Genomic DNA, 20,274 nt, shown 5'->3' with positions numbered 1-20,274 from the left:
ACAATTTTTTGTAGTTGATGAGTAAAATGTCAAATGACCCTGACGTGATTTGAACACGCAACCTTCTGATCTGGAGTCAGACGCGCTACCGTTGCGCCACAAGGTCAATGAAACTTGAGTGCTCTGACCATGTTCAGCACTCTTTTCGATCATGTATCTGTACTGGATCATGAAAAGTCTGATTTGATTTGGATGTGATTTCTAGGCACAATCTTCTGATGTGGAGTGAAACGCACAACCGTTGCGCAACAAGCTCTTGCTGCTGCATGTCAAAGTAGATGCAGGAGGCAAAAACTGGCATTGTGTGTCATGTCTGCTTGCTTACTTTTGTTAAACCGTGGTTCTAATAACACGGAGGTTTCAGCTTTTGATCCCCATATGGGCTAGGTTCTCCAGCATCTGAAGTGCCGTCAAGCTATCTTTTGACAAAGTCTTTGGCCTCTTTTGGGTGCCAAAAGTGGGGCCGTGATGCATGTGTATTTGAATCAAGGTTGCGTAGAGCGCAGTCATGTCACATGGCCAGTTCACTCCATTTTTTTAGAGTGTGGTGCAAATGTCATTTTCACATGCAACTTTCTGGTCTTCCATTGAGAGACGCTTATTTATGCCACAAGGTCAAAGAAGTTTGTTTTTTTGCCGTAACCCAATTCCACAGTGTTTTTGAACAATTTTTTGTAGTTGATGAGTAAAATGTCAGATGACCCTGACGTGATTTGAACACGCAACCTTCTCATCTGGAGTCAGACGCGCTACCGTTGCCGTCAAGCTATCTTTTGACAAAGTCTTCGGCCTCTTTTAGGTGCCAAAAGTGGAGCCGTGATGCATGTGTATTTGAATCAAGGTTGCGTAGAGCGCAGTCATGTCACATGGCCAGTTCACTCCATTTTTTTTAGAGTGTGGTGCAAATGTCATTTTCCCATGCAACTTTCTGGTCTTCCATTGAGAGACGCTTATTTATGCCACAAGGTCAAAGAAGTTTGCTTTTTTGCCGTTACCCAATTCCACAGTGTTTTTGAACAGTTTTTTGTAGTTGATGAGTAAAATGTCAGATGACCCTGACGTGATTTGAACACGCAACCTTCTGATCTGGAGTCAGACGCGCTACCGTTGCGCCACAAGGTCAATGAAACTTGAGTGCGCTGACACTGTTCAGCACTCTTTTCGATCATGTATCTGTACTGGTTCATGAAAAGTCTGATTTGATTTGGTTGTGATTTCTAGGAACAATCTTCTAATGTGGAGTGAAACGCACAACCGTTGCGCAACAAGCTCTTGCTGCTGCATGTCAAACTAGATGCAGGAGGCAAAAACTGGCATTGTGTGTCATGTCTGCTTGCTCACTTTTGTTAAACCGTGGTTCTAATAACACGGAGGTTTCAGCTTTTGATCCCCATATGGGCTAGGTTCTCCAGCATCTGAAGTGCCGTCAAGCTATCTTTTGACAAAGTCTTCGGCCTCTTTTGGGTGCCAAAAGTGGAGCCGTGATGCATGTGTATTTGAATCAAGGTTGCGTAGAGCGCAGTCATGTCACATGGCCAGTTCACTCCATTTTTTTAGAGTGTGGTGCAAATGTCATTTTCACATGCAACTTTCTGGTCTTCCATTGAGAGACGCTTATTTATGCCACAAGGTCAAAGAAGTTTGTTTTTTTGCCGTAACCCAATTCCACAGTGTTTTTTGAACAATTTTTTGTAGTTGATGAGTAAAATGTCAGATGACCCTGACGTGATTTGAACACGCAACCTTCTGATCTGGAGTCAGACGCGCTACCGTTGCGCCACAAGGTCAATGAAACTTGAGTGCTCTGACCCTGTTCAGCACTCTTTTCGATCATGTATCTGTACTGGATCATGAAAAGTCTGATTTGATTTGGATGTGATTTCTAGGCACAATCTTCTGATGTGGAGTGAAACGCACAACCGTTGCGCAACAAGTTCTTGCTGCTGCATGTCAAACTAGATGCAGGAGGCAAAAACTGGCATTGTGTGTCATGTCTGCTTGCTCACTTTTGTTAAACCGTGGTTCTAATAACACGGAGGTTTCAGCTTTTGATCCCCATATGGGCTAGGTTCTCCAGCATCTGAAGTGCCGTCAAGCTATCTTTTGACAAAGTCTTCAGCCTCTTTTGGGTACCAAAAGTGGAGCCGTGATGCATGTGTATTTGAATCAAGGTTGCGTAGAGCGCAGTCATGTCACATGGCCAGTTCACTCCATTTTTTTAGAGTGTGGTGCAAATGTCATTTTCACATGCAACTTTCTGGTCTTCCATTGAGAGACGCTTATTTATGCCACAAGGTCAAAGAAGTTTGTTTTTTTGCCGTAACTCAATTCCACAGTGTTTTTGAACAATTTTTTGTAGTTGATGAGTAAAATGTCAGATGACCCTGACGTGATTTGAACACGCAACCTTCTGATCTGGAGTCAGACGCGCTACTGTTGCGCCACAAGGTCAATGAAACTTGAGTGCTCTGACCCTGTTCAGCACTCTTTTCGATCATGTATCTGTACTGGATCATGAAAAGTCTGATTTGATTTGGATGTGATTTCTAGGCACAATCTTCTGATGTGGAGTGAAACGCACAACCGTTGTGCAACAAGCTCTTGCTGCTGCATGTCAAACTAGATGCAGGAGGCAAAAACTGGCATTGTGTGTCATATCTGCTTGCTCACTTTTGTTAAACCGTGGTTCTAATAACACGGAGGTTTCAGCTTTTGATCCCCATATGGGCTAGGTTCTCCAGCATCTGAAGTGCCGTCAAGCTATCTTTTGACAAAGTCTTCGGCCTCTTTTAGGTGCCAAAAGTGGAGCCGTGATGCATGTGTATTTGAATCAAGGTTGCGTAGAGCGCAGTCATGTCACATGGCCAGTTCACTCCATTTTTTTAGAGTGTGGTGCAAATGTCATTTTCACATGCAACTTTCTGGTCTTCCATTGAGAGACGCTTATTTATGCCACAAGGTCAAAGAAGTTTGCTTTTTTGCCGTTACCCAATTCCACAGTGTTTTTGAACAGTTTTTTGTAGTTGATGAGTAAAATGTCAGATGACCCTGACGTGATTTGAACACGCAACCTTCTGATCTGGAGTCAGACGCGCTACTGTTGCGCCACAAGGTCAATGAAACTTGAGTGCTCTGACCCTGTTCAGCACTCTTTTCGATCATGTATCTGTACTGGATCATGAAAAGTCTGATTTGATTTGGATGTGATTTCTAGGCACAATCTTCTGATGTGGAGTGAAACGCACAACCGTTGCGCAACAAGCTCTTGCTGCTGCATGTCAAACTAGATGCAGGAGGCAAAAACTGGCATTGTGTGTCATGTCTGCTTGCTCACTTTTGTTAAACCGTGGTTCTAATAACACGGAGGTTTCAGCTTTTGATCCCCATATGGGCTAGGTTCTCCAGCATCTGAAGTGCCGTCAAGCTATCTTTTGACAAAGTCTTCAGCCTCTTTTGGGTACCAAAAGTGGAGCCGTGATGCATGTGTATTTGAATCAAGGTTGCGTAGAGCGCAGTCATGTCACATGGCCAGTTCACTCCATTTTTTTAGAGTGTGGTGCAAATGTCATTTTCACATTCAACTTTCTGGTCTTCCATTGAGAGACGCTTATTTATGCCACAAGGTCAAAGAAGTTTGTTTTTTTGCCGTAACTCAATTCCACAGTGTTTTTGAACAATTTTTTGTAGTTGATGAGTAAAATGTCAGATGACCCTGACGTGATTTGAACACGCAACCTTCTGATCTGGAGTCAGACGCGCTACTGTTGCGCCACAAGGTCAATGAAACTTGAGTGCTCTGACCCTGTTCAGCACTCTTTTCGATCATGTATCTGTACTGGATCATGAAAAGTCTGATTTGATTTGGATGTGATTTCTAGGCACAATCTTCTGATGTGGAGTGAAACGCACAACCGTTGTGCAACAAGCTCTTGCTGCTGCATGTCAAACTAGATGCAGGAGGCAAAAACTGGCATTGTGTGTCATATCTGCTTGCTCACTTTTGTTAAACCGTGGTTCTAATAACACGGAGGTTTCAGCTTTTGATCCCCATATGGGCTAGGTTCTCCAGCATCTGAAGTGCCGTCAAGCTATCTTTTGACAAAGTCTTCGGCCTCTTTTAGGTGCCAAAAGTGGAGCCGTGATGCATGTGTATTTGAATCAAGGTTGCGTAGAGCGCAGTCATGTCACATGGCCAGTTCACTCCATTTTTTTAGAGTGTGGTGCAAATGTCATTTTCACATGCAACTTTCTGGTCTTCCATTGAGAGACGCTTATTTATGCCACAAGGTCAAAGAAGTTTGCTTTTTTGCCGTTACCCAATTCCACAGTGTTTTTGAACAGTTTTTTGTAGTTGATGAGTAAAATGTCAGATGACCCTGACGTGATTTGAACACGCAACCTTCTGATCTGGAGTCAGACGCGCTACTGTTGCGCCACAAGGTCAATGAAACTTGAGTGCTCTGACCCTGTTCAGCACTCTTTTCGATCATGTATCTGTACTGGATCATGAAAAGTCTGATTTGATTTGGATGTGATTTCTAGGCACAATCTTCTGATGTGGAGTGAAACGCACAACCGTTGCGCAACAAGCTCTTGCTGCTGCATGTCAAACTAGATGCAGGAGGCAAAAACTGGCATTGTGTGTCATGTCTGCTTGCTCACTTTTGTTAAACCGTGGTTCTAATAACACGGAGGTTTCAGCTTTTGATCCCCATATGGGCTAGGTTCTCCAGCATCTGAAGTGCCGTCAAGCTATCTTTTGACAAAGTCTTCAGCCTCTTTTGGGTACCAAAAGTGGAGCCGTGATGCATGTGTATTTGAATCAAGGTTGCGTAGAGCGCAGTCATGTCACATGGCCAGTTCACTCCATTTTTTTAGAGTGTGGTGCAAATGTCATTTTCACATTCAACTTTCTGGTCTTCCATTGAGAGACGCTTATTTATGCCACAAGGTCAAAGAAGTTTGTTTTTTTGCCGTAACTCAATTCCACAGTGTTTTTGAACAATTTTTTGTAGTTGATGAGTAAAATGTCAGATGACCCTGACGTGATTTGAACACGCAACCTTCTGATCTGGAGTCAGACGCGCTACTGTTGGGCCACAAGGTCAATGAAACTTGAGTGCTCTGACCCTGTTCAGCACTCTTTTCGATCATGTATCTGTACTGGTTCATGAAAAGTCTGATTTGATTTGGATGTGATTTCTAGGCACAATCTTCTAATGTGGAGTGAAACGCACAACCGTTGCGCAACAAGCTCTTGCTGCTGCATGTCAAACTAGATGCAGGAGGCAAAAACTGGCATTGTGTGTCATGTCTGCTTGCTCACTTTTGTTAAACCGTGGTTCTAATAACACGGAGGTTTCAGCTTTTGATCCCCATATGGGCTAGGTTCTCCAGCATCTGAAGTGCCGTCAAGCTATCTTTTGACAAAGTCTTCGGCCTCTTTTGGGTGCCAAAAGTGGAGCCGTGATGCATGTGTATTTGAATCAAGGTTGCGTAGAGCGCAGTCATGTCACATGGCCAGTTCACTCCATTTTTTTAGAGTGTGGTGCAAATGTCATTTTCCCATGCAACTTTCTGGTCTTCCATTGAGAGACGCTTATTTATGCCACAAGGTCAAAGAAGTTTGTTTTTTTGCCGTAACCCAATTCCACAGTGTTTTTGAACAATTTTTTGTAGTTGATGAGTAAAATGTCAGATGACCCTGACGTGATTTGAACACGCAACCTTCTGATCTGGAGTCAGACGCGCTACCGTTGCGCCACAAGGTCAATAAAACTTGAGTGCTCTGACCCTGTTCAGCACTCTTTTCGATCATGTATCTGTACTGGTTCATGAAAAGTCTGATTTGATTTGGATGTGATTTCTAGGCACAATTTTCTGATGTGGAGTGAAACGCACAACCGTTGCGCAACAAGCTCTTGCTGCTGCATGTCAAACTAGATGCAGGAGGCAAAAACTGGCATTGTGTGTCATGTCTGCTTGCTCACTTTTGTTAAACCGTGGTTCTAATAACACGGAGGTTTCAGCTTTTGATCCCCATATGGGCTAGGTTCTCCAGCATCTGAAGTGCCGTCAAGCTATCTTTTGACAAAGTCTTCGGCCTCTTTTAGGTGCCAAAAGTGGAGCCGTGATGCATGTGTATTTGAATCAAGGTTGCGTAGAGCGCAGTCATGTCACATGGCCAGTTCACTCCATTTTTTTAGAGTGTGGTGCAAATGTCATTTTCACATGCAACTTTCTGGTCTTCCATTGAGAGACGCTTATTTATGCCACAAGGTCAAAGAAGTTTGCTTTTTTGCCGTAACCCAATTCCACAGTGTTTTTGAACAATTTTTTGTAGTTGATGAGTAAAATGTCAGATGACCCTGACGTGATTTGAACACGCAACCTTCTGATCTGGAGTCAGACGCGCTACTGTTGCGCCACAAGGTCAATGAAACTTGAGTGCTCTGACCCTGTTCAGCACTCTTTTCGATCATATATCTGTACTGGATCATGAAAAGTCTGATTTGATTTGGATGTGATTTCTAGGCACAATCTTCTGATGTGGAGTGAAACGCACAACCGTTGTGCAACAAGCTCTTGCTGCTGCATGTCAAACTAGATGCAGGAGGCAAAAACTGGCATTGTGTGTCATGTCTGCTTGCTCACTTTTGTTAAACCGTGGTTCTAATAACACGGAGGTTTCAGCTTTTGATCCCCATATGGGCTAGGTTCTCCAGCATCTGAAGTGCCGTCAAGCTATCTTTTGACAAAGTCTTCAGCCTCTTTTGGGTACCAAAAGTGGAGCCGTGATGCATGTGTATTTGAATCAAGGTTGCGTAGAGCGCAGTCATGTCACATGGCCAGTTCACTCCATTTTTTTAGAGTGTGGTGCAAATGTCATTTTCACATGCAACTTTCTGGTCTTCCATTGAGAGACGCTTATTTATGCCACAAGGTCAAAGAAGTTTGTTTTTTTGCCGTAACTCAATTCCACAGTGTTTTTGAACAATTTTTTGTAGTTGATGAGTAAAATGTCAGATGACCCTGACGTGATTTGAACACGCAACCTTCTGATCTGGAGTCAGACGCGCTACTGTTGCACCACAAGGTCAATGAAACTTGAGTGCTCTGACCCTGTTCAGCACTCTTTTCGATCATGTATCTGTACTGGTTCATGAAAAGTCTGATTTGATTTGGATGTGATTTCTAGGCACAATCTTCTAATGTGGAGTGAAACGCACAACCGTTGCGCAACAAGCTCTTGCTGCTGCATGTCAAACTAGATGCAGGAGGCAAAAACTGGCATTGTGTGTCATGTCTGCTTGCTCACTTTTGTTAAACCGTGGTTCTAATAACACGGAGGTTTCAGCTTTTGATCCCCATATGGGCTAGGTTCTCCAGCATCTGAAGTGCCGTCAAGCTATCTTTTGACAAAGTCTTCGGCCTCTTTTGGGTGCCAAAAGTGGAGCCGTGATGCATGTGTATTTGAATCAAGGTTGCGTAGAGCGCAGTCATGTCACATGGCCAGTTCACTCCATTTTTTTAGAGTGTGGTGCAAATGTCATTTTCCCATGCAACTTTCTGGTCTTCCATTGAGAGACGCTTATTTATGCCACAAGGTCAAAGAAGTTTGTTTTTTTGCCGTAACCCAATTCCACAGTGTTTTTGAACAATTTTTTGTAGTTGATGAGTAAAATGTCAGATGACCCTGACGTGATTTGAACACGCAACCTTCTAATCTGGAGTCAGACGCGCTACTGTTGCGCCACAAGGTCAATGAAACTTGAGTGCTCTGACCCTGTTCAGCACTCTTTTCGATCATATATCTGTACTGGATCATGAAAAGTCTGATTTGATTTGGATGTGATTTCTAGGCACAATCTTCTGATGTGGAGTGAAACGCACAACCGTTGTGCAACAAGCTCTTGCTGCTGCATGTCAAACTAGATGCAGGAGGCAAAAACTGGCATTGTGTGTCATGTCTGCTTGCTCACTTTTGTTAAACCGTGGTTCTAATAACACGGAGGTTTCAGCTTTTGATCCCCATATGGGCTAGGTTCTCCAGCATCTGAAGTGCCGTCAAGCTATCTTTTGACAAAGTCTTCGGCCTCTTTTAGGTGCCAAAAGTGGAGCCGTGATGCATGTGTATTTGAATCAAGGTTGCGTAGAGCGCAGTCATGTCACATGGCCAGTTCACTCCATTTTTTTAGAGTGTGGTGCAAATGTCATTTTCACATGCAACTTTCTGGTCTTCCATTGAGAGACGCTTATTTATGCCACAAGGTCAAAGAAGTTTGCTTTTTTGCCGTAACCCAATTCCACAGTGTTTTTGAACAATTTTTTGTAGTTGATGAGTAAAATGTCAGATGACCCTGACGTGATTTGAACACGCAACCTTCTGATCTGGAGTCAGACGCGCTACCGTTGCGCCACAAGGTCAATGAAACTTGAGTGCGCTGACACTGTTCAGCACTCTTTTCGATCATGTATCTGTACTGGTTCATGAAAAGTCTGATTTGATTTGGATGTGATTTCTAGGCACAATCTTCTGATGTGGAGTGAAACGCACAACCGTTGCGCAACAAGCTCTTGCTGCTGCATGTCAAACTAGATGCAGGAGGCAAAACTGGCATTGTGTGTGATGTCTGCTTGCTCACTTTTGTTAAACCGTGGTTCTAATAACACGGAGGTTTCAGCTTTTGATCCCCATATGGGCTAGGTTCTCCAGCATCTGAAGTGCCGTCAAGCTATCTTTTGACAAAGTCTTCGGCCTCTTTTAGGTGCCAAAAGTGGAGCCGTGATGCATGTGTATTTGAATCAAGGTTGCGTAGAGCGCAGTCATGTCACTTGGCCAGTTCACTCCATTTTTTTAGAGTGTGGTGCAAATGTCATTTTCACATGCAACTTTCTGGTCTTCCATTGAGAGACGCTTATTTATGCCACAAGGTCAAAGAAGTTTGTTTTTTTGCCGTAACCCAATTCCACAGTGTTTTTGAACAATTTTTTGTAGTTGATGAGTAAGATGTCAGATGACCCTGACGTGATTTGAACACGCAACCTTCTGATCTGGAGTCAGACGCGCTACCGTTGCGCCACAAGGTCAATGAAACTTGAGTGCTCTGACCCTGTTCAGCACTCTTTTCGATCATATATCTGTACTGGATCATGAAAAGTCTGATTTGATTTGGATGTGATTTCTAGGCACAATCTTCTGATGTGGAGTGAAACGCACAACCGTTGTGCAACAAGCTCTTGCTGCTGCATGTCAAACTAGATGCAGGAGGCAAAAACTGGCATTGGGTGTCATGTCTGCTTGCTCACTTTTGTTAAACCGTGGTTCTAATAACACGGAGGTTTCAGCTTTTGATCCCCATATGGGCTAGGTTCTCTGTAAGCCGTGTACCGGGGTGGGCTCCCCAGGATACAGCGAAGTCACAAACAAGAAAAACGTCTCTGACACCAGTTCAGGGGCAAACCGAATTTTACTAAAGCTCTGTGGCCCACGTGACCACAAACAATGGGTAACCCAACAAAACTCACATACACTCAGCCAGATGGCTGAGGCCCTTGTGCTGTACAGCGCTGTACTCCCCAGAGGGCGCTACTATAATAAACTATGCTTTTACCTAACGGGCAGGCCTAAATAATCCTGCCCCTTGTTACCTATTAATACCGCTACTAAGGAACAAAGGGAAGGGAGAGTGATCTGAGTACCGGCGGTGCAGCACAACAGCTTACAAACTTAACAACACTGACTCTATCCCCCCAGACCAATACAATAAGGGGTATGTATAAATAACAGCAGCTATATAGCCAGGTGAATGTTCTCCAGAAGCTTCTTACTGATGGCTGAAGTGTGGCCTGACACGGTCCATAACCCTACCTAATCTAACTACAGGCCAAAATGCAGTCCCAAGTAACTTGGCGCCAAAATATGGTGTCTTGCGTGCACATAGACCGGTCTGCTGTTTGATCGGCCAAAAAGTCTAGACGGATGAGGGGCTCCTCCAGAAAAGCGTGCGGTACCGCAGAGAGCCGTTACTCACTTCCTCAGCGGCATCCAGTATTGTCCACACAATATCCAGTCTCGCTCCGGTTGTTCAGCAACATCCCCGGCAGCAAGTCTTCTCCCATCCAGCGGGCATCTGGTCCAAATCTGAATCCGCTGCAGCTCCGGTCCCTTCAGGATACGACCTCCTTCCCTCTTCCGTAGCTCCACTCAAAATGGCTTCCTCGACCAACTGCCCAACTCACAGTGTACGCACGCTTTTAATTTTCTCTCCTCCCGTGCGCACGCTGTAACCAGGCAACGGGTTCTCCAATCACAGGCTACCATGGTCCTGTCACCTCACAGCTTGACCATAATCTTTTCTGCAGAACAGTGACCTCTTGTGGACAAATAGTAAAACACACAGTAGTGGACTATTTACAGTAACAAGAACAATGTACACATATTGGAGGCTGTCTCACCCTCTCACATGCCACCCCACTAGAGGTTGACGCCCCCGGCAACCTTACCCAAACAAACTCGTCCTGCGCATAGCGCAGTGGAGGTACGCCAGCGTTGGACCTAGTTGTCCTACGCAGAGTCATAGAGTCAAGGGAGTTGGGCGCAGTCACTGAAGGATGCACTGCTGATTGTGTAGCTCCTTCCCTGGGTGTCGGATTTGTCTGAACTGGAACCTCCGCCGGGATAGGGACTGAGATGACCCAGCTTTCCTCTTCTAAGGGAGGTTCCCTAGTACTCATGGCGGGTGTAGACACCTCCTTCTCAGCTGCGGCCTCTTCAAAGTTACAACGTCTCAACATATTACGGTGTAGACTCCGCGAGGGTCCCCCAGTTCCTACTGGCTCTACTTCATAAACTGGTATGTCAGGATCTACCCTTCGCTTCACCATATACGGAACCGCCTCCCACCGCCCATCCAACTTTCCAGATGGCCTCTTGGCCCGGACTAACACTCGGTCACCCGAAGTGAACTCATCTCTCTGCACTGGTCTTGAGATTGGATGCACCACTTGCCTCAGGCGTTCTCCCACAACCCTGTGCACCGCTCTCAACCGACGGCGGTGTTCTTGTACCCATGCTGTAGTATTCCTCGGGGGTGGCCCCATCGGGTCGGGCATGTGGAGATCCTCAATCTCCTGGCCTGCTCTCCCGAACATCAGCATATGGGGAGAGTAACCCGTAGTGTTATGTACCCTGTTGTTATAAGCCCACATCAGTTCGGGCAAATACTCTGGCCAACGAGCCTTTTGGCTATCCTCCAAAGTTCGCAGCATCTGGATCAAGGTGCGGTTGAACCGTTCACACGCCCCATTCCCTTGGGGGTGGTATGGGGTCGTGCGGGAACGTTCAATCCCATAGAGCTGATACAACTCGCCCATCAGAGTACCCTGGAAACAAGCCCCTTGATCGGAATGAATTCTCTGTGGACACCCAAACACTTGTATAAAATGTTTACAAACTGCTTTTGCAGCCGATTCTGCCGTTTGATCTCTGGTGGGTATGGCCACCGCATATTTAGTGAAATGGTCTGTCATGACTAAACAGTAGGAATGTCCTGAGGTAGAGTACCCAATCTGCACATAGTCAATCATCAAAATCTCTAGGGGGGCAGATGTACTGATAGTTTGTATAGGAGCCCGTTCCTCGGGACCCTTACTCAGTCCACAGGGCCGACACTTGAGACAGGCCTCAGTCACCATGTCTCCCAAGTCAGGACAATACACCAATCGCTGGAGCCATTTGTATGTTTTATCGCTCCCAAAATGGGCGCCCCTGTCATGGGCCTCCCGGGCTGCTGCCGGCCCCAGCAACATGGGAATGACAATCTGTTGTCGGTACTGCAACTCTGACTGTAGGTATATGGTCCTGCACAGGACCCCCTGGACAACGCTCAATTTATCCCACTGTCTTAGCAGCCTTTGACCCTCTGGAGTTAAGCTGGCTCGCTCTTCAGGCCGAGGCCATATTTTGCTCTGGACCCACTGCTTCACTTTCTTTAGGTCCGGGCAGCTATTTTGGACTCTCTCCCAATCTGCTAACGTCTTTCCCAACACCATTGGCATTCCCGAAGCCACCCCACTTGAATGCGTTATGTTCTGGAAAGTGGGCGCCCTGCCAAGATCCGGGATTTCGATGTCCTCTAGCTCCTCATCACCACTCTGGGTCGGCAATCCTACAGGAACTCGGGAAAGCGCATCCGCGTTGCCATTTTCTTTCCCCGACCGGAACCGGATACAATATTGGTACTTGGAGAGGCGAGCCATCCATCTCTGTTCAAGAGCCCCTAGCTTGGCATTCTCCAAGTGTGCTAACGGGTTATTGTCCGTCATCACAGTCACTTCGGCACCCGTCAGGTACTCCGCAAACTTTTCGGTCATGGCCCACACCAGTGCCAAAAGTTCCAACTTAAAAGAGCTATAGTTGTCGGGATTGCGCTCCGACTCCCTTAAAGACCGGCTGCCATAAGCAATCACTCTTTCACGTCCATCTTGAATTTGAGATAGCACGGCCCCCAGACCATGGAGGCTTCCGTCAGTGTACAACAAGAACGGGGTGTCAAACCGTGCATAAGCCAGGATCGGGGCACTGGTTAGAACCTTCTTTATCGCCTCGAAAGCCTCTTGTTGCCGTGACCCCCACTCAATGGGACGATTCTTGGGTCCTCCAGCCGTGCCTCTCAGCAGCTCATTTAGCGGACTAGCCAGGTGAGCAAACTTGGGTATGAACCTTCGGTAATACCCGGCCAACCCCAGAAAAGCCTGCACCTCCCGTAGGGTCTTTGGTTGGGGCCACTGTTGGACGGCCTCCACCTTACTGGTAGTCGGCTGCACCCCCTCTGGGGTAACCACATGCCCAAGGTACTCTATCTGCTGCTTGAACAGTTGGCACTTTTTGGGCTTGACTTTAAGCCCATGGTCTCGCAGCCGTCCTAGGACCTGTCGCAGCTTCTGAAGATGGTCTTCAAAGGAGGTCCCAAACACTACCACATCGTCCAAGTAGATCAATACCGACTCAAAGTTGAGGTCACCCAGACAATGCTCCATCAACCGCTGAAATGTCCCCGGGGCATTAGTCAGGCCGAACGGCATCCTGTTAAACTCATAGAGTCCCATGGGTAGGATAAAGGCTGTTTTCGCCTTGTCCTTTTCGGCCACAGGCACTTGCCAATACCCGCTGGCCAGGTCGAGAGTTGAAAAGAACTTGGCATGACCTAGGGAGGACAGCGACTCTTCAATCCGCGGAAGAGGGTAGGCATCCCGAATGGTCTGTGCATTTAGCTTCCGGTAGTCTACACAGAACCGAAGACCCCCGTCTTTCTTCCGCACCAGGACCACTGGGGCAGCCCAAGGGCTCTGACTCTCCTGTATCACCCGGGTTTCCAACATGCTGGCCACCATCTCTTTCACTTCCTGGTAAATCTTGGGTGGGATCTGTCTGTACCGCTCCCTGATTGGCGTGGCATCGCCGGTAGGTATTTCGTGTTCGATACCAGAAACACACCCGAAGTCCTCATCATGCCTCGAGAATGCCTCCTGGAATTCCCACAGAGTCTCCTCCAGAAGCGTCTGTTGCCCCGGAGTCAGGGCCCGGAGATCCACCCCCATCAGGGCCATAATCACTCGACCGTTCCACTCCGACGTCGGGGCCTCTTTTTGCTTGATCTCTACTGCAAAGGTCCAGGCTGACCTTCTATCTGGCTGTAGTGTGAAGCCTCTCCGCCGGAGGATATCCCCCTCAGACACATAAACTTCGGCCAACAGGGTATTTCCAGGAACAGTCAACTCACTGTCCGAAACATTGATGCAGCGTACTGGCACACATCCATCCTTAACAGTGGCAAGAGCCCGAGCTACCAGGGGATGGGCTGACCTTTCCCCTTGGGGCGCGGGCTCGATTAAAACCTCTAGCCCATTCAGCTTCCTCCCAGCTCCTACCGGCAGCATCAAGATTTGTTCCCGTCGTGGAGGGATCTTCATCGGGGCCCTCAGTGGTACCTTCACGCGCCCAATAGCCTTATCAGACATGATGCTCTTTTGCAGACTGTAGCTCCTCACCATATGCTGCAAAACCTTCTGAGTCGGCCGATGTGAGGTGGCCCGCTGCCAGTATTTAGGCCCTTCCTTGGCATAAAGATGTTGGTCTAGGTCTCTCAGCACGTTCATTCCCAGCGTTACATCTAACCCTTTCCTCGAGGGGTGATCCACCAGTACGACCCCCTTTCTGCCAATATCCTGCCCAAATAGGCAGACCCGCATCCAGACTATGCCTCGTACATTCATCTCCCCGTTATTTGCAGCCGTCAATCTGATGACACTCCCATCTTCCGGCTCTATCATGTGGCCGAAGTGTCTCTCAAAGAACTCCAGAGGCATCAGGGTGCACTCCGACCCAGTATCAACTAGGCAGCTTACTTTCTTGCCTTCCATCTCCGCTTCCATAACAGGGCTGTTAGCATACAGATCGCGATCATCGTGTACAGGACTTGGACCTTGATGAACCGCCGCAGTTCGCCCTGTTACTGCGGCGGTTGGGAGTTTAACGGCGGCTCAGGCTCCACCTGCATCGGGCACTCTCTGGCGATATGGCCATACTGTTGGCAGTACCAGCAGAGGGGTCCCCGCGATCTCCGAACACTAGAAGGACCTCTGTTGGTGGGCCCACACACCTGGCTTATCCTTGATGGAGCCAGGTGGGGTGGTGGGACCATTTTTGGAGCCTGAGGTGACCCTGCTTTCATCTGGGACACTTCTACTCGGAGTTCCCTCAACTCTGTCCGCAGGGCCTGGACTATATCCTTCAGGGACTCCGAGTCTTCCGGACCCGATCGACCTCTGGTCACTCCGGTGCTACTTACTGCTTTCACAGCCACAGGCATGGGCTCCTCTTCCCTCTCTACTGCAGCCAGGTAAACCTGGTAGAATGTCAGTTCAGGCGTCGCCCAGGCTATCTCTTGCATCTTGTCCTGCAAGAACTTATTGGATAACCCTATTATGAACTGGTCGCGTAATAGCCGGTCCACCCCCCGGAAGGCTCCCATAGCCTCTGGGTCCCGCCGCTGCACTTCATTCAATATCTCCTGTAGGGCGTTAGAATATTGCATCAAAGTCTCGTCCTCCCGTTGTGACCGATTGAAGAACTGGCTTCGCAATTGTGCTACCTTGGTGCGTCCCCCTTGAGCTCCTTCCAGCAGGGACAATATTTTGTCTAAGGTGTCCCTCTCTGACTCGGGCCGCACCATTACAGTCCGTCTTACATCACCCTCTAAGGCCCCCAACGCTATTTCCGCATGCACCTCAGGGGTCAGGTTGCACATTTTAACCACGCTTCGCACCCTTTCGGCCCAGTCCTGCAACGTCATGTTTTTCCCGTTGAATTTGGGCAGTTGCTGCATTAATGCCCCAACTGACAAGTATCCTACCTGGGCTAAAGTGACTGGCGTGGGCTGTAATGACAGTGCTGGGGCACCCTGAGCTGAACCCTGGGCCGGCGCTACTGGATTAATTTCTGCCGTGTTCCCGTCCATAACGGTCGCTGTATCCTGCCGACTACGCCAAGTTGTAAGCCGTGTACCGGGGTGGGCTCCCCAGGATACAGCGAAGTCACAAACAAGAAAAACGTCTCTGACACCAGTTCAGGGGCAAACCGAATTTTACTAAAGCTCTGTGGCCCACGTGACCACAAACAATGGGTAACCCAACAAAACTCACATACACTCAGCCAGATGGCTGAGGCCCTTGTGCTGTACAGCGCTGTACTCCCCAGAGGGCGCTACTATAATAAACTATGCTTTTACCTAACGGGCAGGCCTAAATAATCCTGCCCCTTGTTACCTATTAATACCGCTACTAAGGAACAAAGGGAAGGGAGAGTGATCTGAGTACCGGCGGTGCAGCACAACAGCTTACAAACTTAACAACACTGACTCTATCCCCCCAGACCAATACAATAAGGGGTATGTATAAATAACAGCAGCTATATAGCCAGGTGAATGTTCTCCAGAAGCTTCTTACTGATGGCTGAAGTGTGGCCTGACACGGTCCATAACCCTACCTAATCTAACTACAGGCCAAAATGCAGTCCCAAGTAACTTGGCGCCAAAATATGGTGTCTTGCGTGCACATAGACCGGTCTGCTGTTTGATCGGCCAAAAAGTCTAGACGGATGAGGGGCTCCTCCAGAAAAGCGTGCGGTACCGCAGAGAGCCGTTACTCACTTCCTCAGCGGCATCCAGTATTGTCCACACAATATCCAGTCTCGCTCCGGTTGTTCAGCAACATCCCCGGCAGCAAGTCTTCTCCCATCCAGCGGGCATCTGGTCCAAATCTGAATCCGCTGCAGCTCCGGTCCCTTCAGGATACGACCTCCTTCCCTCTTCCGTAGCTCCACTCAAAATGGCTTCCTCGACCAACTGCCCAACTCACAGTGTACGCACGCTTTTAATTTTCTCTCCTCCCGTGCGCACGCTGTAACCAGGCAACGGGTTCTCCAATCACAGGCTACCATGGTCCTGTCACCTCACAGCTTGACCATAATCTTTTCTGCAGAACAGTGACCTCTTGTGGACAAATAGTAAAACACACAGTAGTGGACTATTTACAGTAACAAGAACAATGTACACATATTGGAGGCTGTCTCACCCTCTCACATCTCCAGCATCTGAAGTGCCGTCAAGCTATCTTTTGACAAAGTTTTCGGCCTCTTTTGGGTGCCAAAAGTGGAGCCGTGATGCATGTGTATTTGAATCAAGGTTGCGTAGAGTGCAGTCATGTCACATTGCCAGTTCACTCCATTTTTTTAGAGTCTGGTGCAATTGTCATTTTAACATGCAACTTTCTGGTCTTCCATTGAGAGACGCTTATTTATGCCACAAGGTCAAAGAAGTTTGTTTTTTTGCCGTAACCCAATTCCACAGTGTTTTTGAACAATTTTTTGTAGTTGATGAGTAAAATGTCAGATGACCCTGACGTGATTTGAACACGCAACCTTCTGATCTGGAGTCAGACGCGCTACCGTTGCGCCACAAGGTCAATGAAACTTGAGTGCTCTGACCCTGTTCAGCACTCTTTTCGATCATGTATCTGTACTGGATCATGAAAAGTCTGATTTGATTTGGATGTGATTTTTAGGCACAATCTTCTGATGTGGAGTGAAACGCACAACCGTTGCGCAACAAGCTCTTGCTGCTGCATGTCAAACTAGATGCAGGAGGCAAAAACTGGCATTGTGTGTCATGTCTGCTTGCTCACTTTTGTTAAACCGTGGTTCTAATAACACGGAGGTTTCAGCTTTTGATCCCCATATGGGCTAGGTTCTCCAGCATCTGAAGTGCCGTCAAGCTATCTTTTGGCAAAGTTTTCGGCCTCTTTTGGGTGCCAAAAGTGGAGCCGTGATGCATGTGTATTTGAATCAAGGTTGCGTAGAGCGCAGTCATGTCACATGGCCAGTTCATCCCATTTTTTTAGAGTGTGGTGCAAATGTCATTTTCACATGCAACTTTCTGGTCTTCCATTGAGAGACGCTTATTTATGCCACAAGGTCAAAGAAGTTTGCTTTTTTGCCGTAACCCAATTCCACAGTGTTTTTGAACAATTTTTTGTAGTTGATGAGTAAAATGTCAGATGACCCTGACGTGATTTGAACACGCAACCTTCTGATCTGGAGTCAGACGCGCTACTGTTGCGCCACAAGGTCAATGAAACTTGAGTGCTCTGACCCTGTTCAGCACTCTTTTTGATCATGTATCTGTACTGCATCATGAAAAGTCTGATTTGATTTGGATGTGATTTCTAGGCACAATCTTCTAATGTGGAGTGAAACGCACAACTGTTGCGCAACAAGCTCTTGCTGCTGCATGTCAAACTAGATGCAGGAGGCAAAACTGGCATTGTGTGTCATGTCTGCTTGCTCACTTTTGTTAAACCGTGGTTCTAATAACACGGAGGTTTCAGCTTTTGATCCCCATATGGGCTAGGTTCTCCAGCATCTGAAGTGCCGTCAAGCTATCTTTTGACAAAGTCTTCGGCCTCTTTTAGGTGCCAAAAGTGGAGCCGTGATGCATGTGTATTTGAATCAAGGTTGCGTAGAGCGCAGTCATGTCACATGGCCAGTTCACTCCATTTTTTTAGAGTGTGGTGCAAATGTCATTTTCACATGCAACTTTCTGGTCTTCCATTGAGAGACGCTTATTTATGCCACAAGGTCAAAGAAGTTTGCTTTTTTGCCGTAACCCAATTCCACAGTGTTTTTGAACAATTTTTTGTAGTTGATGAGTAAAATGTCAGATGACCCTGACGTGATTTGAACACGCAACCTTCTGATCTGGAGTCAGACGCGCTACCGTTGCGCCACAAGGTCAATGAAACTTGAGTGCGCTGACACTGTTCAGCACTCTTTTCGATCATGTATCTGTACTGGTTCATGAAAAGTCTGATTTGATTTGGATGTGATTTCTAGGCACAATCTTCTAATGTGGAGTGAAACGCACAACCGTTGCGCAACAAGCTCTTGCTGCTGCATGTCAAACTAGATGCAGGAGGCAAAACTGGCATTGTGTGTCATGTCTGCTTGCTCACTTTTGTTAAACCGTGGTTCTAATAACACGGAGGTTTCAGCTTTTGATCCCCATATGGGCTAGGTTCTCCAGCATCTGAAGTGCCGTCAAGCTATCTTTTGACAAAGTCTTCGGCCTCTTTTAGGTGCCAAAAGTGGAGCCGTGATGCATGTGTATTTGAATCAAGGTTGCGTAGAGCGCAGTCATGTCACTTGGCCAGTTCACTCCATTTTTTTAGAGTGTGGTGCAAATGTCATTTTCACATGCAACTTTCTGGTCTTCCATTGAGAGACGCTTATTTATGCCACAAGGTCAAAGAAGTTTGTTTTTTTGCCGTAACCCAATTCCACAGTGTTTTTGAACAATTTTTTGTAGTTGATGAGTAAGATGTCAGATGACCCTGACGTGATTTGAACACGCAACCTTCTGATCTGGAGTCAGACGCGCTACCGTTGCGCCACAAGGTCAATGAAACTTGAGTGCTCTGACCCTGTTCAGCACTCTTTTCGATCATATATCTGTACTGGATCATGAAAAGTCTGATTTGATTTGGATGTGATTTCTAGGCACAATCTTCTGATGTGGAGTGAAACGCACAACCGTTGTGCAACAAGCTCTTGCTGCTGCATGTCAAACTAGATGCAGGAGGCAAAAACTGGCATTGGGTGTCATGTCTGCTTGCTCACTTTTGTTAAACCGTGGTTCTAATAACACGGAGGTTTCAGCTTTTGATCCCCATATGGGCTAGGTTCTCCAGCATCTGAAGTGCCGTCAAGCTATCTTTTGACAAAGTTTTCGGCCTCTTTTGGGTGCCAAAAGTGGAGCCGTGATGCATGTGTATTTGAATCAAGGTTGCGTAGAGTGCAGTCATGTCACATTGCCAGTTCACTCCATTTTTTTAGAGTCTGGTGCAATTGTCATTTTAACATGCAACTTTCTGGTCTTCCATTGAGAGACGCTTATTTATGCCACAAGGTCAAAGAAGTTTGTTTTTTTGCCGTAACCCAATTCCACAGTGTTTTTGAACAATTTTTTGTAGTTGATGAGTAAAATGTCAGATGACCCTGACGTGATTTGAACACGCAACCTTCTGATCTGGAGTCAGACGCGCTACCGTTGCGCCACAAGGTCAATGAAACTTGAGTGCTCTGACCCTGTTCAGCACTCTTTTCGATCATGTATCTGTACTGGATCATGAAAAGTCTGATTTGATTTGGATGTGATTTTTAGGCACAATCTTCTGATGTGGAGTGAAACGCACAACCGTTGCGCAACAAGCTCTTGCTGCTGCATGTCAAACTAGATGCAGGAGGCAAAAACTGGCATTGTGTGTCATGTCTGCTTGCTCACTTTTGTTAAACCGTGGTTCTAATAACACGGAGGTTTCAGCTTTTGATCCCCATATGGGCTAGGTTCTCCAGCATCTGAAGTGCCGTCAAGCTATCTTTTGGCAAAGTTTTCGGCCTCTTTTGGGTGCCAAAAGTGGAGCCGTGATGCATGTGTATTTGAATCAAGGTTGCGTAGAGCGCAGTCATGTCACATGGCCAGTTCATCCCATTTTTTTAGAGTGTGGTGCAAATGTCATTTTCACATGCAACTTTCTGGTCTTCCATTGAGAGACGCTTATTTATGCCACAAGGTCAAAGAAGTTTGCTTTTTTGCCGTAACCCAATTCCACAGTGTTTTTGAACAATTTTTTGTAGTTGATGAGTAAAATGTCAGATGA

The 20,274-nt window shown here is 46.9% G+C and overlaps 10 non-coding genes across 10 annotated transcripts; all 10 read right to left on the bottom strand.

Annotated features, from left to right (window-relative positions):
• Positions 1 to 34: 34 nt before the first annotated feature.
• TRNAW-CCA (transfer RNA tryptophan (anticodon CCA)) lies at positions 35 to 106 on the bottom strand. The gene has a single exon. It is a non-coding gene; the product is annotated as a tRNA-Trp (tRNA).
• Positions 107 to 1,050: 944 nt separating this feature from the next.
• TRNAW-CCA (transfer RNA tryptophan (anticodon CCA)) lies at positions 1,051 to 1,122 on the bottom strand. The gene has a single exon. It is a non-coding gene; the product is annotated as a tRNA-Trp (tRNA).
• A 593-nt stretch (positions 1,123 to 1,715) lies between these two features.
• TRNAW-CCA (transfer RNA tryptophan (anticodon CCA)) lies at positions 1,716 to 1,787 on the bottom strand. Its single transcript has one exon. It is a non-coding gene; the product is annotated as a tRNA-Trp (tRNA).
• A 3,912-nt stretch (positions 1,788 to 5,699) lies between these two features.
• TRNAW-CCA (transfer RNA tryptophan (anticodon CCA)) lies at positions 5,700 to 5,771 on the bottom strand. Its single transcript has one exon. It is a non-coding gene; the product is annotated as a tRNA-Trp (tRNA).
• Positions 5,772 to 8,355: 2,584 nt separating this feature from the next.
• Positions 8,356 to 8,427, bottom strand: TRNAW-CCA (transfer RNA tryptophan (anticodon CCA)). Its single transcript has one exon. It is a non-coding gene; the product is annotated as a tRNA-Trp (tRNA).
• A 591-nt stretch (positions 8,428 to 9,018) lies between these two features.
• TRNAW-CCA (transfer RNA tryptophan (anticodon CCA)) lies at positions 9,019 to 9,090 on the bottom strand. Its single transcript has one exon. It is a non-coding gene; the product is annotated as a tRNA-Trp (tRNA).
• Positions 9,091 to 16,953: 7,863 nt separating this feature from the next.
• Positions 16,954 to 17,025, bottom strand: TRNAW-CCA (transfer RNA tryptophan (anticodon CCA)). The gene has a single exon. It is a non-coding gene; the product is annotated as a tRNA-Trp (tRNA).
• Positions 17,026 to 18,280: 1,255 nt separating this feature from the next.
• TRNAW-CCA (transfer RNA tryptophan (anticodon CCA)) lies at positions 18,281 to 18,352 on the bottom strand. Its single transcript has one exon. It is a non-coding gene; the product is annotated as a tRNA-Trp (tRNA).
• A 591-nt stretch (positions 18,353 to 18,943) lies between these two features.
• On the bottom strand, positions 18,944 to 19,015 carry TRNAW-CCA (transfer RNA tryptophan (anticodon CCA)). The gene has a single exon. It is a non-coding gene; the product is annotated as a tRNA-Trp (tRNA).
• A 592-nt stretch (positions 19,016 to 19,607) lies between these two features.
• TRNAW-CCA (transfer RNA tryptophan (anticodon CCA)) lies at positions 19,608 to 19,679 on the bottom strand. Its single transcript has one exon. It is a non-coding gene; the product is annotated as a tRNA-Trp (tRNA).
• Between the last annotated feature and the right edge of the window lie 595 nt (positions 19,680 to 20,274).

This window comes from Eleutherodactylus coqui, chromosome 2 (genome assembly GCF_035609145.1).
Source record: "Eleutherodactylus coqui strain aEleCoq1 chromosome 2, aEleCoq1.hap1, whole genome shotgun sequence".
Classification (NCBI taxonomy): Eukaryota; Metazoa; Chordata; class Amphibia; order Anura; family Eleutherodactylidae; genus Eleutherodactylus; species Eleutherodactylus coqui.
This window is presented reverse-complemented; position numbering and strand designations above follow the sequence as displayed.